The sequence below is a fragment of the Nycticebus coucang genome, chromosome 3 (genome assembly GCF_027406575.1).
Source record: "Nycticebus coucang isolate mNycCou1 chromosome 3, mNycCou1.pri, whole genome shotgun sequence".
Lineage (NCBI taxonomy): Eukaryota > Metazoa > Chordata > Mammalia > Primates > Lorisidae > Nycticebus > Nycticebus coucang.
The window spans coordinates 4876438-4890562 of record NC_069782.1 but is presented as its reverse complement, the minus strand read 5'-3'; the positions used below and the strand labels follow the sequence as shown (position 1 = coordinate 4890562).

Here is a 14125-nt window from a genome sequence, read left to right as displayed (position 1 = left end):
TACAAAGGGCCCAATAGAAGATTCCACCTGCTTCTCAGGCCACCAGGTCAGTTCCACAGATTTAGATAGAAAGGAGCTACAAAACAGGTGATTCTCTGTCCCAATAAAACTTCATTAACACAAACAGGCACCTCCAGTTTGTAAAGCCCTGGGCTAGAGCCTTGCCACCCCAAGTAGAGTCCATAGACCGCAACCCCACCTTCTCCTGGAAGCTGCTGGAAATGCAGCCTCTTGGGCCTCCCTGCCTGCTCCATCAGAGGCTGTGCACTGGCCAGTCCCTGGCACCCTCGAGTTTGAGAAGCCCTGGCTGCAGCACACAGCAGCATTCTCGGGGCAGCCTCCCAGTTCCCTCTGAAGCAGATCAGGGCGGGCGGGAGCGAGAGCTGGGGGTGCTGCCCAGAGAGTTACAACAAACCAAGGCACCAACACAGCTAATTGGCAGCAGCTGCTGTTCCAACCAGAGACTTGTCAGCTGTGATTAAGCGAAGTTGCCTCTAGGCCAATCAACTTCAAAAATTATGCAAATAGAGCCACAGTGGAGACCACAGGGATGGCACAGAGCCTGCTCTCCTGCCCCTGACCTGGCACTCTCAGCGCCCCCACCGCCAGCCTGGAGGGCCCACGTCCACTCCGCCACAGCAGAGGAGTGGCAGCTCCACTTCTGGGGGTTAATGAGCCTCCCGCCTACACGCTTTGCTATTGGCACCGAAGCTGCTGGGCAGGTGGTCATATGGTGGCCAAGAGTGAGGCCGGGACTGGATGCTTCTTTTAAAAGCCTCAAATGCCCCACGGATGGTCTGGGGGCCCCATCAGCTGCACTGACCCACAGCAACCTGGGCCTGCCCTTACTGCCAGGGAGGTCTTCCTTACTGGACAGCAAAAGAAGTGGGCACTTCCAAAGGTGGCAGAAGTAGCTCTCAGGCCCTCACTGGCCCCCTACCGCCCCCTGCCAGATTGCCCAGACCTGAACAGACAGCGGCCTCCTCCTCCCATCTGCACTCCCGTGGGCCTGCAACCCCACCCTGTGGCCCTCTCTGCTTTACTGCCCCCCTCTGCACACCATTCCCACAGGGGTGTGGACCACTGGACTGATGCAAAGGGCGGCTGGGACGTGAGAGAGGACAGACACCCTCTCATCCATGCCAAAGAAGCCAGACGCCTGACTTAGAGCCATGCCCCCTGCAGACACAGGCTCCCCACGTCTTCCCCCAGCTCTGTGCTGGTGGCAGTGAGGTCAGAACCGGTCTGACCATTTCACTAGGAGGCAGGAAAGATCCAGCGTCTCACCCCATCCTGCTACCCCCTCCTCACTGGGGCTGGTGTCCCCACCGGGCAGCCACCACTTCCTTAGTTGGATCCCTCTTCTTCTCTGCCCTCTCAAAATTAGAGATCCATTCTGATTCTGAGTCTATACTTTAGAACAGAAGATTCGCTAGTAAACGTGTCTGCAGAGGTCTGCTGAGCAGCGGGGCCCTCTGACCACTGCCTGGGCGGGCTTTGGCCTTGGAGCCTCTTGACCCCAGAGGTGCTGGACAGGAAGAAGGGATGGAAGGGCAGGGCATAGCCTCTACCCAGGGGAAGACCCCCCCCACAGGCCGACCACTCACCCACCCAGTGGAGCCCACCTGGGAGCCCCCCCGGGGCAGGCAGATGAGTGTTTACCCCAGAGTCCTCCACAGCCACACGCAGTACCCCAGCCTGCAGCAGCCTTCCTGTTTTCCACAGTGACTGTCCCTGTAATGGGCGGGAAACTGCTACATTTTATAGCCTAGGTTGACGTCTGGGTAAACAGTGTTATGGAAGTCTAATTAGTGTGCTGTTTTGAGGGAATATTGGCTCAAAAGTTTCTAGGGAATGGAGAGGTAACATCGAAAAGCATCTATGAAAGAGCTTTGTCGACAGGAGACCCAATCAGAGCCAGAAAGGCTAGAGCAGGGCCCCAAAGCAGGTGCTGGGCCCACACCTGGCAGGGGGTGGCCACAGCCATGGCTAGAGAGGACAGGAAGTGCAGGCCAGCCTGAGGGGGGCACACGGCTGGTCCTGTGACCCAAGACACGTGACTCGGCTTCTACCTGTAAAGTGGGGTGCTGACCCCAGCCCTTCTTGGGTGGTGTGAGGGTTAAATGAGGTAGTACCCATGAGCCTCGGGGACCATGCTGGGGCATCAGTCAACAAGGTCCCCTCTCCCTGGCCACCCTTTCCTTGCCTTAGGGTCTGCTTAAAGCTGTCACCTATGTTCTCCCAGATGAGTCACACAGGGACCCTGAGGCATGGGCAGGGGGTGACACAGAAGCTCAGACAGCCGTCACTTCTTGAGATCACACAGTACTTATGTGGCAGACTCTCTGGCTTACCAGCACGGGGCTCCCTCCAAACAGCACGCTGACCACACGCGGCCTGATCCACAGATGTCTGGTGTGGTGAGAGATGGATGCCCAGACACTTTAGGTCCAAAGGGACTCTGCGCTGTGGCATTGCCCACCATCGTCAGCTGGGAGATCTGCTTGGGACTGAAAGCCCACGGAGACTCCAGGCCACCGAGTTAGAGCCCAAGTAAGAGTTAGACGGTACAAAATGACTGGCCTCCCACACAGCGGAGGGAGCAGGAGGGAAAGAGCATTTCTCGAGTACCTACAACGTGTCCAGCCCCACGCTGGGTGTTTTATGAGGATTGCCTCTTTTTATTTTCAGAAGAGGAGGGACTACCACCCTCAGTTTGCAGATGAGAAAACTAAGCCTCAGAGAGGTTGTGTTACCTGCCCAAGGTCACACACCTGCTGAGTTTATGCAGCTTGGACCCAAGCTGGTCAGGCTTGTCAGGGTCTTGGCTTTGGGCCTTAGGGAGAAAGTGGAGGGGGAACAGCCATCCCCGAAATGAAACTACTTCCTGTCGCTGGGAATTCCCCCTCCCCCCACCCCTAACGACTGGGGGAAAACAGAAGAGACCTTTCTGGGAATCGGCTGGTCCCACGGGTGCTGGCTGTCCCCATGCTCACAACATCCCAGGCAGACCCCACCCCTTGTGGGATGTACCACCGCACTAAGGGTGAATTGTCCCCTAAAGGAAGCAGGCTCCTTTAGGGGACAATTCAGCCTGTGGACAGCTCTGGCTTTCTGCACTCCACCCCTCCCCAACTCCGGTCTGGCCTCACATTGAACAAGCTTATTTTAAAACAATCAGCATTTGGCTCAAGTCGTGAAAGATTAAATGTAGGAGTTGTGTTAGGAGGAGTGGGATGCACCACGCCGGGAAAGAAAGGGGTCAGTGGCGTGGGAGGCCCCTAAATGTCTCAGGCCCCACTTCTGGCCCCTGGTGGGCCTGGGGGGAATCCAGATCTTGGGGGTGACAGGTCTGATTCCAATCCCCCCTCCACCACTAACAGACCACGTGACTGTGGGTGGGTCACTTCATCTAAAGCCTCGGTGCCCTTCCTTTCCTTCTCCTTCCCTCCCTCCTCCCTGCTTTTAAGTGAGAAACTTTTATTCAGCACCTACTATGTGCCAGTCTCTACCACAGGCCCTGGATACAGGAGAGAACCAGACAGATACACCCTAGCCTTGGCATGGAGAGGCCTGGTCTGGTGCAGTGGGAGGGAGGGACGCAAGGTCTGATTTTAGCTATGCCCACGCCCGAGCTGCTGTTGGCCATTGGCTCCCCGAGCCCAGAGCCAGGGCTGGTGCCCCTCTGAGAACCCCTGGGTATAGCCCAGAGCTGGGCGTGGAGGAGCACATGGTGGGATAAGCGGGTGGGGTGGCCATGGAGGGGCTGTGGGGAGGTGAGGCCTTGGCCACGTCCTTGGACAGTGTGCAAATAAACTCCGGCTCATCCCCCTGCCCAACTGAGCCCAGAGGGAGAGAAAATAGCTTTCACACTATATTTTCTAATTTTTTTCACTCCACTGCTTCTAAATCGATCCAGAACAGATTGCCCAATTGTTTGAATTTCGGGAGAGAAGTCTCCTAATCTTTAACTCACTCCTCGGCCGGGCTCTGGCTGGACATCCATGGCAGTCTCGTCGGCCTGTAGACCCACAGGTGATGGAGGGGTGGCTGGCCCCAATGGGAAGTCTGCACCCCTAGGGGGCACTCATGCCCAGGGACCTGCTGGAAGCACCCTGACCCCAGAGAGGAAGGCTTTGCTGAACTTGTCGGGCACCGTGGAGTAGTGGGGTCACACCAGAGACTGGTCACAACCTGCCTTCCTCTCCCAGGAAGGTACTTTGGGTTCTGAGCTGAGTTGCAACACAAGCATCATTATCCCCACTACCTGCCGCAGCAAGAGCAGATAGGTATTACTGCAGATACCGAGGCAACTGGGGCTGCCTGGGGGCTGGGCACATATGGGTCCTGCCATGGTGGTTCATTAACAATGTCTGCCTTGGGCATGACAGAGGACAATGGGGCTGTTCGAGCCACATATCTGGATCCATAGGGAAAACCCAAATTTGGGGATTCACCAGAGTCCTCAGAGATCACACCTGTCCAGCCTCAGCCTTTCTCAAATGCCAAGGGCCAGCTGTGCAAACCCTTCTTCTGGGCTCTATAGGTCTCACTCCCACCACCTCAAATCGTCTTGTCCCCCCACCTTGTCAATCTGGTCAACTTACACTGTCTCCATGGGGGCCACCTCGTCCAGGAAGGCCCTTTCCCCCAAGCAGAATGCTCCCCACCTGTCATCACCTGTACCTTGGGTGCATTCCCTTGGGGGGGACCAGAGCCTTGATGCAGAAGGTGACTGTGTCTGTGGGTCCTCGCAGACTGCAAGCCCATCAGGACCAGCCCCAGACGCTGTCTCAGCAGTGAATAAACTCGTGACCTGCACTGAACGGTGCACCCACCCCTTCCCAAAACTCATCTCCTTCTGAGGAAGCCTCAGGTTGCAGCACAACCCAAACTCCAGTTGTTAAAGACTCTGCCTCTCAAGACCTCTGACCCACACGGAACACACACAACCTCTTGCATGGTTCCTCACCACTGCCGCAGGCCCCATGTCCGAGGGGCTGACTACCCTTATCTCTCTCCTCCAAGGAGTCATCCAAAAACAAATGAGTCAAAAGGGCGTGCCCACCTGGAGCGGCCCTCAGTGACCCTGGCTCAGACCTGGTGCAGGAGGGGCCTGCTATAGACCCATTTTACAGAAGGGTAAACTGAGGTGTGCAGACGCAGGGCAGGCACAGGAGTGCGGGAACTTGAGCTCCCATGACAGCTGCCCTCCTGGCCTCTCAGGGTATTTGGCCTCCCCAGGAAAAATAGCAGAAGCTGCTAGGCCCAGCTATTGTGACTTAGCAGCTATGCATCCTTGGAGAAGTCACTTTGCTTCTCTCAGATTTGGGTGTGTATGGTAACCTGTCCCTGCTCACAGAGTGTAATGAGAATTAAATAAGGCGGTGTCTGCAAAGTGCCCAGGATGAGGCTGCAGCAGGGAGGTGGGGGTCTTCCCAGCCTGTCAGGGCTTCAGGGGCCTTGGGCAGGGTGGCCCTAACTCTGCATGAATGACAGGCCCACCCTGCTCTATGGCTCTCCCAGGCAGGACTCTGCCTGCAGGTGGGAGGCACCACTTCACTGCCCCAGGGCCCTTCCACCCCTTCCCTTACCCCCACTTTGGGCCCATTGGGAGGGGATCAGCCAGGGCCCAGGCGGTGCTTGGTGAACCCGACCTGCGCTGCACCACTCCCTGCTCCAAACCACCTGTGCCCCGTCGCCAGCTGTGTAGAGCCCAAATGCCCCCCTGGCTTTCAGTTTGCCTTTACCAACCGCAAGCTGCCTTCAGACTAGTTGTCTCTGCACGCACCTGGCCTCGTGGAAGGCAGAGTTCTCCTCATATTACGGAGTGGGGGAAACAGAGGTACAGACCATCATGGAACTTCCCCACACTGAAGGCAAGGAAGCCACAATCAGAACTCAGCTCTGTCCTGCTCCAGAAGCAAACTTTCAGGAACACCAAGTGGCCTGGACCCCCAAACTTGGGTTACTGTCCCCAGCCAACAAAGGTTCGATGAGGAAGAGTGATCACATCCACACACACTATAGGCCCCTCCTCCCTGCTCATGTCCTCCAAGGATGGCCTCTGCCTCAGTCCTTCAGCTCCTTCCTGAGCTACCCGGATCTTAGGCCTGTGACACTGTCCAACAGCCATCATTCATTCATCTGTCCATCCATCCGTCCCTCCAACCATCTCTACCTTCATTCACGACAGCCCTGCCCAATGTGTACCAAGCCAGGGCTTGATGCCAGCTACAGACTAAACCAGGAAGCAGGTGGCCTCCACCCTTCCATGGTAGACAGGCACTCTTTGGCCCCCATGCTCTGTGCCTCCCTGGTGTTCTGTTATTAAGTAGAATAGTAGAGTATTAATGAAAATACCGGTAATATTTACTGAGCATTTATGATTTGCCAGTCAGCACTGAGCATGTTTCTCGGATTAACTCATTTAATTCTTGCAAGAACTCTTTGAGGTGGGTATTCTCCCCACTTTTCAGGTGAGGAAACTGAGGCTCAGAGAGGTGATGTAATTTATCCAAAGACTTACAGCCAGTAGGAGCAGAGACTGGGATCAGAATCCTTACTGTCTCTCCAGAGCTTGGGTGGAGTACCTCACAGCTGTCATAACTGATCCTGGAGTATGGAACATGGCGCTCCTTACTCTAATCCTCGCAACCACCCATGCAAGTTATTGTTATCATCATTGTCAACCTTATTTTGAAAACCCGGATGCTGAGGTCAGAGTGAAATAGGCAGAGGTGGAGTTAGATGGAACCTGGCCCCAGAGATGGCTTCTCTCTCCCAGCTCCACAGCTGCCGTAGTGCTGGGTAGGAACTTGCTTACCAGATTCATGTCCTCATTCATTCAACTACTGTCCGGAGGTCCCTACTGTAGGGATCTGGGGATGATCAGATTGGACTCTTGCCTGGCCGCTTCATGAAGAGTTGCAGCCGTATTAACAGAGTAGCAGTGAAGTTTGTTACAGTGACACGGGGAAGACATGGAAGGCTGACCAGGTACTAACTGCAAAGTCTGTGCCAATTAAGCATTTACGCAAATTTATCTTTGATGGTTCTCAGGATGACCCATTTTGCAGGTGAGGAAACTGAGGCTCTGGGGGTTATATAACTTGCCTAAGGTCTCAGAGTGAGAAGCCAGCAGAGTGGAGATTGGTCCAGGGGGGTGCCCCAGCATAGCCTCTATGACCTCAGGCTGCTACTGGAGGAGGAACATCCCCCTAGTCTCCCCACCCCACCCCACCCAGGCACCAGCACCTGGAACCTCCCTCTGGCTCATTGCCCTGACAATTGGCTTTGGCTCAGCTGCAGGGCACATTCCCCAAAGGCCTTTTGGTCCCAGGGATCAGATTCTAGGCGGTTACACCCAGCCAATGCTACATTCCAACCTGTTCCCAGAAGTCTGAACAATTCAAACAACAACAAAGACCCTGCTGAACTCTTGCTGAGCTGAGGGCTGAACATGGCCCCAGCCTTCTGGGGCTCAGTGACAATCCCTGGCTTCCTGCTAATTGGCAGAGAGGCTCCACCACCACATTTTCTGAATGCAGACAGACACCAAGTCTCAGAGCTGGCAGCTACGGCATGGGCATCAGCAAGACACGGGTCCTAAAGCCCAGTCCCTGTTACAGCCAAGAGGGAGTCAGTCTCTGGTGGCTCCTGTGGGCTCTGGTGTTAGTGTCTGTGGTCTATTGCTTTCATTTTTACGATTTCGATGTGACAATGTACTATGCTTGCCTCCTGCCCTCAGAAAACCCACTGACCTGGAGTCTTGGGCTTCAGAGCCCCATCTGGTTGTAACTCCAGCCACCTGCTTCCCTTCTCTGGGCTCAGCTCTCTTTAGGGAAACTGAGATCTGCCTTCGGCTACCAGAGGGTGCTGGAAGATAATGGATCTGAAAGGCTTTGTGAAAAGATAAATATCAAGGGGTTGTAACAAAGCAACTTTCCTCTGTTAAAGTTAGGAGATGCCTGAGGGGCACAGCCCCGTGAGACCCTCTTTCTGAAATGTCCTCTGCCACCTTTTGCTTGGTACACTCCTACATGCCCTTAAAGACCCCAGCCAAAAGTTACCTCTTCCAGGAAGCCCTCCCTGAGTCTCAGATGGCCGTTTTCCTTTTGATCTGTTGCCTCATCCCCCTCCCCTCCCAAAAAAATACGCAGTAAAACTTACCAGTCGAGGCCCTACCTCAAATCATGTCTCCTCACCCCCTGGGCCCAGCGCCCCACCCAGCACTCAGTAGGTGCTCCAGAAACACGGGATGAATGAATGCTAAGTGCATTTGCTGTCTATAAATCCAGCTGCATGCGTGTAGTCCTTCGGACAAAGGGAAGGAACCAGAAGTGAAAGCAAATCACCACCGTTTCCGTAACAGGCTTGGGAGCCTCAGAGGAAATTCTCAAACTGGATTATGGAAGGAATTTGCCTTTATTTTTAATTTGTGCCAATATCTAAGAAAACGGCACTTTATTTTGAGCCCATCAAGCGATGAGGAGCTTCAGAATCTGGCACAGGAGACAAAATTTCCCAGCCCAATTTCCCAACGCAAATCTCTGTCGGCGGCAGCAGCAGCAGCAACAGCGTGGCTGTCCCTGACATTTCTCTGAGGCTTGTCAGGGAGGAGTAATCAGATTATGTAGCTGGGTTTTAAAAGATCACGGTTTGTCTTATTTTCCAGGGAAGTGTGAACAAAAAAAAAAATTTTTTTCCCCCTTCCAGGGCTCTGTTAAGAGTTTCCAGAACTTAATTCGGTGTTAAATGGGTGTAATTTAGGAAACTCATGCATTATTTCTTAATGTCTTGAAGGAGCATTTGCACACATCTACTGAGGAAGGTGCGCGTGCAGGCAGATGGGTGGTGAGTGCAGTGTGCGTCCCAGAGGGGAGGGGACAAGAGGCCTCCATTGGTGGCTGGCGTCTGAAAGCACGGGGCAGGAGGCATTTGCATTTCATCTCAGCTTCTGCTTTTCTGCTTGGATGGCCAGGGAGGAGAGATTTCAAAGTCTTTTTGTAAAAGGAGCCTGGGGGGAAGGGGGGTTCGTGCAAATTTCATCATCAAGGAGTATTTGTACTTCCACCTGGGTGGCAGCCTCACAGGCCTCTGGACAATGCCCACCTCACCTGTAACGTATGGGAGACAACCTTGGCCCTCAAGAATGACCAGTTCATGGTGACCTTGAGCTTGTTCCCAGGCTCTCTGGGACTCAGTGCCCACATCTGTATATGGGGAAGCCGGAGAGCTTCAAGTGCCTTCTGGGCAGCCCCCGGGGCTTCTCCCAGCTCTGCATAGCACACAGGCCCTGGAGCTGCTACCGTCCCCGACTTTCACACACACCCCCAAGCAGGCAATGAAAAGCAGGGCTCCCTTGCCAAAGACCTTTCTGGCACTTTCAGAGTTGGTGGTGCCTTTCTGGCACTTTCAGAGTTGCTGTGTCCCCAAGTCACTGAACAAGGAAACCTAGCTTCAGAGGGGGCTGGTGCCAGTGAGTGGAGAAGTCGGGATGTTAGCAGAAGGTCCTCCTGGACATTTCCAACCTGGTCACAGCCGAAAGGAAGAGGGAGGTGCTTGGCACAAGCAGGACTGGGGGTGCAGGGGGGGGCACATCAGTAAGCAGCAGTGCCAGGACACCCACAGCCAGTTAGTAACCAGGTACAGAGGCTGGTCACAGCTAGGCTGAGAGCTGCCTGGGAGCAAGTCTCAGTGGCCCTGGGGTCTCCTCCACTTCCCTGGGGGGTCACCTGTATGGGTCAAGGAATGTGAACACTGGAGGAAGGAGGGAAAGGGTGAAAAGAGAGATGGAGGGAAAGATGGGACCTCCTCCCTGCCAGGCAGAGTGAGACCAATACCTACAGAGTTGGTGGCACCTAGATATTCCCAGGATAGCTGTAGCACACCCCCCTCCTTCCTTACACTGGCTCCAAATGTTCAGGACCCCATGGCTTAGATGAGTGTTTAGGAAATGAGGCCCCACTGTTCTTACGGGTTGGCTGTTATTTCAGTAACTTCTGAAAAGAGTAGCCAGGCTGGGAAAAGCCCCTCTGAGGAAGAGGCTCTCAATTCATTTCCAGACCAGTGTGTAGGAATCAACGGGGAGAAGCTAAGGCAGCAGAGGCTGGGTTGATAGCAGTAGAGTTATGCTTTCACCTGAGCATAAGATGGGCCACACCCTGGAGGGAAGTCAACAGGATACCCACTAGGAAGCCAGACATGGCCACCATATCCCCATCACGCACCAGGCAGTAGAGCGTCGTGGCGAGGGGCAGTCCTGGCTGGGTTTATGGATTAGTCACCTCTCTGAGCCTCCTTTCTCATCTGCACAACAGAATCCAAAATTGTCAGCTCACGGGTTGGTGTGAGGATTGAGATGATGAATTCTGCTCAGCAGAGCACCTGGCTCAGAGTCGGCCTCAGGGCTGTCACTGCCAAGTGCAATCCTATCGCTCGCTGTAGGGGGCGCAATTGCAAGCCTGTGTAGACAGACAGTGGGAGCAGCTGGACCTGGTGTCCACTTGCCACCTCCCCTGCTAGAAGCCAAAGGTCTGGGCATCAGGCAATCCTCTTGTGACCAGCAGGGAAGGGCTGGCAAGGGTTTGGCTGACTGTCCCAGAATCAGAAATCAGATCCATCCTCTCGTCTCAGATTGACCCTCCCTCTGTCCACCCAGAGGCTATCCAAGCTCCAACCCTGGCCACCCCACTCCTCTCCTGCCTGAACTGCTATCTAAACCCTCACCCAAGTGGGGGTGGTGCTGTTCCTGCCCTGGCCTTGGCCCAGCTATGCCATCTCCCCTGCCCTCCCATCCTGCAGGCTGCCTCTCAGGTCTCTGCATCTATGCCGACAGAGGGTCTCTGCCCAGAACACCTCCTCCTCCCTTATTCCGCTTGATTCATGCTTGTCCTCCTGGTCCAGGTGCCCTTGGCCCCAACCCCTCCTAGCCTCCATGGGGCAGGTGCCCCATATGTGCCCTACACCTTGTGGCTTCTGACTCTGCTTCCTCAAGAGCTGCCAAAGGCAGAGCCTGTGCCCTTCAAGGGCAGGCATGGGGGCTCCTGGAGTTGGCTGAAGAAGGGTTGAGAAGAAACGGATGGACAGGGATGGACAGATGGACAATTGGCAACCGTGAGTGGCTCTCAGGTGGCTCCCTCCAAGCAGGCCTCACTTGCTATCTCTCTTGCCCACTAAGGTCTGAGTGGCCCTGGCCCTTCCCCACCCCTCTGTCCAGTCCAACCTCCCCAACAAGCTCCAGGCTGGGTGACCCAGGAGAGTGGGGTTGGTACACACACACACACACACACACACCTCCAAACCAAACTGCTTCCCGCATCAGTCCAGTGCCTCCCAGATGCCTGAGACAGAGCTGGGGAACATTAAGGAAATAGACACAACCCTGCCTAGGGCTTTCAGCTCCAGCCACAAGGGGCAGGAGCTACAGAACTTTCTGGCCATCTCTTATTCCCTGCTCAACCTCCAGCCAGGACAGGCATAGCAAATGGCCTCTTTGGAGATACGGATTGCTTGCAGAGGTGTCCTGCATGGAGCAGTCACAGATCCAGGGGATAGAGGAGAGACCCCCAATTCTAGACAGCCCTGACCAGCATGGGGATTATCCTGGTCGACGGAGGGTTATTTGCATCTTGGTTTTGAATGACATTTCCAACCAAAGCTAACAGCCTACCCGAGGTGAAAAGTCTCAATGGTTCCTGTAGGACTGTCTGATTCCTGGTCACTTTCTGACCATCGGAACCATGCAAAGGTGCTGGAAGGAGGAACTTCCCACCAGTCTAGGTGGGAACCAAACTTGCCAGCTCAATGGTATTTCAATCACAGCCAGGGGTAAGATGTACAGGACGTCAGTGAGTGAAACACGGTAGACGATGCCTGGAGCCCTCATTATATAGCCAAGGGATGGAGGTCCAGAGACCAGGGGGCGGCTCCTGGGGTCACAGAGCCCTCATTGCTCAGTGTTACCTCACAGCAACCTTTGGTGGCGGGAATGGCTCTCACTCTATCTTACAGGTGAGGAAACAGGCTCAGAGGAGGCAGGAGCTTTTTCAAGGTCACCCGGCAGGGGACAAAGGGCTGGAGGCCACTCCCAGGGACTCCTGGTGCGAGGCACTTTTTGCTCTTCCCATCCTGAGGTTCCCTGGGCAGAAACAGTCACTAAGAAAAGGAAGGGTCAGCAGGCCAAGCGAGGTAGAAAGACACCGGGAGACACACACAGACACCCTGACGCAGGTTACGTAACCCCTTCCCTGCCCACTGCCCCACGGCGCGGCTGGGGCAGGCAGCACCTAGACTGGGACCCCAGCGCGGACCCGGCCTGGTCCATCAGCCAGTCATCGGCTCTTTCCGAAGAGAGAACAGTTGCAGGCGTATGGATGGACTGGCTGTTTTTCCTCTTTTCTTTTATCCTCTGGCTGGATAGCAAATACTAATACTAATACTAATAATGATAATAATAATTAGAATAAATATAACCTGAAGACGCTTGGGTCTTGTTGCCGTGGCAACCGCTGGCACTAAAGCGCTTCCGAGGCCGCTGCCCGGCCACCCAGCTCCGGGCGCAGGATCGATATTGATGGGGCCTCGGGAGGCGGCAGCCGTTCTACTGGGGCCACTGGGCGGGCTGGGACCGCGGGGCATGCACTTGAGGGGGCTTTCTCATACCCTCGCGCCGCCCAGTTGGGACCCCCAGAACCTGCGGGGTCTGCAGCGTGGCTCCAGACCTTGTCCAGCGCGCACTGGGCTCCCGGCTCACTGCGCTCCGGGACTCGGTCCTTGGACGCCGGTCACCACCTCGGACGCGGATTCCGGTCCCTGCTGCCGAGTCCCTTCACCATTCGCCCCGGACTGCTCTTCGGACTGGGGCCCTTTCCTCTCCAAGATTCAGTGATCCCGACCTTTGAGCGCTGGCGCGGACCCCAATGCCAGAATACCCGCTGTCCCGCATGGTTCCTGCCCCTCCACTCTCTTCTGGTCGTCCCAGGCCCCTTTCTAAAGCTCCCCTGATCCCCCGCTGCACCTTACGCGCCTCTCCCAGTGCGCCCACCCTTCCCGGACCCGGAGCCCGCACCCCTTCTCCCCGGCCGCGTCGCCGCAGACCCCGCCCCACGACCCTCCTCCGCTAGGAGCTCCGCCCCGGCCCCTCTCCGCTGCGCTCGGACCCCGACCCGGAGCGCCCCTCCCCCACGCGGCCCCGGCCCGGCCCGCGCGGGGCGCCGCTCACCTCGTGCCCGCCGCCCGCTCGCTCCTCGCTCCGCAGCCGGGAGCCGAAGCCCGCGGGAGCCGCCTGCCGGGGCGCGGGGGCTGCCCACGTCTCCGCGGTGCCCCCGCCGCCGCCGCAACAGTTGTCCCGGGTCCTGGGGTCTGCGGGGACTCGGGGACCCAGAGGCTCGGGGGCTCTGGGGTCAGCGTCCGTAAGGTGCCCGCTCTTAGGCGCGCGGGGCGCGGCGCGGCGCTCGGGCTGGAGCTGGGGCTGAGGCTCGGGGTCCGGCTCGGGGTCGGGCGGCCGGCCGCATGCCCCGCGCTGTCCCGCCGCCGCCCGCGGCTACTCGGCGGCCCGCGCCGCCGGGCCGCCCGCCGGCCCCGAGCCCCGCGCCGCGCCCGCTGCCTCCGCCGCCGCCGCGCTCCTGCTCGCGGGGCCCTGCGCTCGCCGCCGCCGCCGCCGCCGCCCGCTTCACTCGCAGGCGCCGCCCGGCGCCCCGCGCCCTCTGCTGCCCCCTCCGCCAGCCCGCGGCGCTCCCGCCGGCCTGGCCCCGCCGCCGCCAAGCTCCCCCTCCCGGGCGCCCGCGGCGTCCTCGCCTCCCTCCGCGCTCGCTCGCTCGCCGCTCGCTCTCTCCCTCCGTCCTCCGCTCATTTTTTTTTCTTTCGCAGTCTCTTTCTTCCTCTCTCGCTCTTTCTCTTTGTGCCGCTTTTTATTTTTTCTGTTTGGAATCTCCTCTTCCTCTCTCCCTCTCCTTCCTTTTTGTAGTTTGTTCTTTCTCCTCACTTTCTCTCTTTTTACTTCTTTCCTTTCTGTTCGTTCTTTCTCTCCTTTCCCGTTGTTTTCCTTCCTTCTACTTTCCCCTCCCCCGCCCTTCTTTCCTGCCTCTTTATTTCCCTGCTAATGTGCTTCCTCTCTTCGTTC

At 56.6% G+C, this 14125-nt stretch overlaps 1 protein-coding gene across 4 annotated transcripts in view; it reads right to left on the bottom strand.

The window, feature by feature from the left end:
• The window catches only part of SHISAL1 (shisa like 1), a 68888-nt gene extending 55253 nt beyond the window's left edge, over window positions 1–13635 (bottom strand). The window contains exon 1 of one of the 4 annotated variants that reach the window (XM_053584680.1): window positions 13226–13635. The gene's annotated coding sequence lies outside the window, so the exon portion shown is untranslated. Of the gene's footprint in view, window positions 1–8172; window positions 8194–12666; window positions 12701–12725; window positions 13055–13225 lie in introns of those variants that run through there. The other 3 variants (XM_053584681.1, XM_053584683.1, XM_053584682.1) reach the window with 3 other exon arrangements.
• Window positions 13636–14125: the final 490 nt, after the last annotated feature.